The sequence below is a fragment of the Lactuca saligna genome, chromosome 1, assembly GCF_052625555.1.
Source record: "Lactuca saligna cultivar CGN05327 chromosome 1, ASM5262555v1, whole genome shotgun sequence".
In the NCBI taxonomy this organism is placed as follows: Eukaryota; Viridiplantae; Streptophyta; class Magnoliopsida; order Asterales; family Asteraceae; genus Lactuca; species Lactuca saligna.
The window spans coordinates 5,605,626-5,609,986 of record NC_136417.1 but is presented as its reverse complement, the minus strand read 5'-3'; positions in this window follow the sequence as shown (position 1 = coordinate 5,609,986).

The window sequence follows — 4,361 nt, the reverse complement described above, 5'->3', positions numbered from 1 at the left end:
ACGAACTCTATATCCACGAAAAGGTGACGAGAAGCCCTACGCTTCTAACAACTTACAATTACATTAAAAATTCCCGAACAAAAACCCAAAACTTAAAAAGGACCGAGTTAACAAATTACGATTTTACCCTTGGGCTCTAAAACATCATCGAACACTTGGATCAGTTAAAACATAATACCTACATCTGAAAAGGGCCAAATCCTTTCTTCCCCAAGGCCTTAAGCCTTATTATAACTGATGATTGGGCCATAACCCGAATAATGAAGCAATCCGAAAACAAGTGTTCTAACTCTCCCCCACTTAAATTAGATTTCATCCTCGAAATCGCTCCTTACTAACACTCAGATCATACCATACAACCCGAGGAACGCAATCGAAAACCCTACACTTATCACGACCTTACCAATGTAACCGAACCCAACCCTGACAGAACTCTTTAACCCAAGGAAGACGAATCCATACACCCATATATAAAACCACTTCTACATTTCCAAAGCCCGAAGTCTCAAGTTGGTCTGACCCCCAGACAGACTGTCCACAACGAACTATTACAATACCAATTCCACATTGAATACCAAACTGAACAGAACACTTCCAACCCTGATTATCTTGATGCTACCATTGGGACAAAGTCACTAACCATAAACAACTGTTCAACACTTATACTTGACAAAAAGTCAGATAATCCTTTGACTAAAAGATTCATCCATACAATGGTTAGACTCAAATGAGAGCTGCCCAACTTGGTCAAATCAATTACCATGAGATTATCTAATCCAAACTGTAAGTGAATTAGCATTTCTCGAACAACAAGCTAATCACCACATACAAATCCCAAATCACTAATATTGGCCGCAACATCATGCTGCCCCTAGTTGCTTTCCAAATGTAGCTGAGACCTCCATGGTCCCAATTTGTCTGCCAACTATCGAAAGATTCCTGCCCAGTTTTTAAGCCAAAAGACACCCACACAGTCGCCCCAAGTGACTTCTGAAAGAAAGCCTCAACTGACAATAATTACCCAAACCATCTCGCCACCAAACCCAATGCTAAACTGAACGTTATACGACCAACTGTAATATTATATCATACCCGATCTCCCACGACCGACTATTTCATGATTCCCAAAATTTTTTGGCCTTCCCATAGTTTTACGAGCTGACCCACTCTGGTCCTAGCCATCTGAAGAAATCCATGACCAATCATGGATTTGCCACACCTTCACCGCTGCACAGGGACAGGTGAATGCTACATGCCTCCCGATAGTCCACAACATCCCGTACTATCTGCCAACTAGTCAATGATACAGGCCACACCACAGTCTTACAACACTTCTACTTTGCATAACCACCGCCCATGGTCTTACCACTCATCTATCAATCCAAACAGACCCAGAGTCGAACACCGATTCGACCAAGCACCCAAACTGAACTCGAGACATGAATGGAATCCCCAACCTGGGTCCATCAAAAGCCTGTTAACCATCACCAAGACGGCACTGCCAATTGTTGGGTAGTTTCTTGAACTCCTAACTCGCACAATCCTCAATCGAGATGGCCACTTGGGCCACCTTCCTCCATGAAGGGGATGCGAAAGTTATCCTAGTTTCACGCCTGCTTCTGTTCCTGCATAGCTGAACGATTCTCCCCCACTTTGATTAGACTAAGCTCTTACGTCACAAATGATTTGAAGGATTCCCAATCCATCATACCCTCCAATGATCGAACTGCTAACAACCTGCACTTACCAATGCTAGTGATCCATTACTCGCCAAACCCAAGATACCGCACAACCCCAGAAGACCATGATGAACACTCCCCAAAATCCCAACATAATTGATATCCCTTGAAGCTTTTAATGATACAACACTCAAATCGTGAAGCCCTCTGAATAGATGCTAAGACCAAAACCTTAGCAATAGACCACTTCCCTTGGCACCTCCAAAAGTGAACCAAGCACAAATGCTAAATCCACTAAATCTAGACGATATTGGGGAACTAACCCGCTGAATATTGACCATAGACCTTCCACACAATTTCCCTGAACCGATCTCAACCAAAAACCAGAATAACAACTAAACACTTCAGAATCCACTACACAAGATACAACCCCTCACTAACCCACTACTGATTCATGGCATGCAAATGACATATAATAATTCTTGAAGACATAATCCAAACATAAACAAATAATGGTACCAAAGATAATGCTTACTCGAATCGACACAGATTCCAAACAACATAAATACTGATCTTAACCAAAAGAAGGAAAAAGATAACATACCCACAATATCACCTGTTGAAGTCCTAACCTCCCCTGTCTGACACTACAATGCACACCTCTTCTCTGTTGGGGCTCCAGTCCTACCCTCACGACCATCAGAAATCTGTAAAATAGTCAGAGAAGGTGCAATCACTAATCCACCTACTCATCGGAAAGACAACCCTCTTGTGGCCCACTTGGTTGCAAGGAAACATAACGGGCTTGCTCCCCTTGAGGATAATCCCTACTGACATGATCAATCGTACTACACTGGTAGCAACCCATCTCCCCTGGTACGACAAGCTCCATCGTGTAGTTTTCCACACGTGCTGCACTAACTCCATCCCTACTAGCCTCTCAAACGTTGATCAGAAGTCTTGGGTCTCTTCCTAGGACCCTCCACTACATTCACCTGATCTGGCCCCCTCTTCCCTAGGTGCTCCAAATCGATCTCCTACTCTCGAGCTCTATAAAATCATATCATTTAGGGTATTTCACCCTGAAATACTCACAAACACCATGATATCATCCCGCAACATACCATGATACCTCACATTCTTCATTTCCTCAACTAATGTATACTGTGGAACCAATAAATCCTTCTCCCGGTACTTAGCAGTAATTTTTGCCTCAGTCTCAATAGTCTGGCGGAGATCCTAAAACTCTCGCGCCAACGGATTTACCTTAAACACCGGTGCAAACTTAGCTTGGAACCTAGTTTAAAATTCATCCCATGACATAGCATTAACAACATCATCACCCACCTCACCACCAACCTCTTCCAACCAATCCTATGCCCTGCCCTTCAATAGACAGGAAGCATATCTGACCTTCACCTTCTCGGGGAAAAAATTCATCCTGAATGTGTTAGCCATATCCTCTAACCACCCCTACTGGAAATGGGATCCTTCTCACCATAGAATGCAGGAGCTCTGCAAGCACAGAACTCACAGAAAGAAAGAGTGCGAGCTCCAACGATATTCATAACCTCTACATGGAACGCGACCAAGCGCTCATCCAAGATCTCCAAAATTCCCTCATTGACCGAACAAAATATCACAAGAGTCTGCTACAAAATACATCGGGTAATCTCCGACAAGGTGAACTCCCATTTCTGCTCACTAACTGGCTCAGTACCTACACCTTATCCGGAACCAGAATCTCCTTCCTAGTTACTACTCACCAAACTGAAATACCACTTGCAAATGATCAGAACATACCCAAGAATCCTCTTTCACAAGCTTCTTAGATTCTCCAAGACTTTCCCCGATTTGAGTATGGATCGTGTTCTTTCAATACTACGGGCGCAATACTACCTTCCACACATATCTATACTTTCCTTAAGAGTCATCTCGAATCCTCTAAGTCACCTTCTCAAACTGATGCACCAAAAGCTCACTAAACAACGCGACTAAACCCGTTGCAACACTTCCTAGGCTCTCCTAGGTTCCCGACCTCACCATGCTATCAGCTGCTGAAGAACTCCTAATAATTTCTATCACCACCTCATGAATACCATAATATTCACTTACTAGCTGACTCCCATCACCTAAGAGTTCCACAAAGCACGAAGCAAGTAGCATTTTTGATGGGTATTATACAAACAATCCTATGTGTGCATGCAACCCTAGATTTGGATCTATGTTATCACAATTAGTTATACAACATTATGAACTCATAAGGAAACGTAATATTCTTCTAGAAATTTTGAAAACCACAAGGAAAGATGAAATACATACCTCTTGTTGTTATGTTGTAATAACAACTTGTTTCTTGAATCTTCATGTCTTTGAAAGCAAGTACCACAAGTGTAGTACCTCTAACGGCTCACAAACAACCAGAGCAAATGGAAAGGCAAGAGAGAGAGAGAGAGAGAGACAGAGAGAGAGAGAGAGAGGAGGTATGAAATTCGGCTCTAGGAACCCTAGGGATCAAGTCATGGACGAATTTCATATGCCAAGGGGTGTTTATATATTTGTAGGGATTAGGGTTTTAGTCCTTATCCTTATCTGGTTGCTTGCCCACTAAACAACCCAAATGATAACCCTAGAAACCTTATCATGGACGAATTCAAAGGCCTTATCCCCTTGAATTTGTCC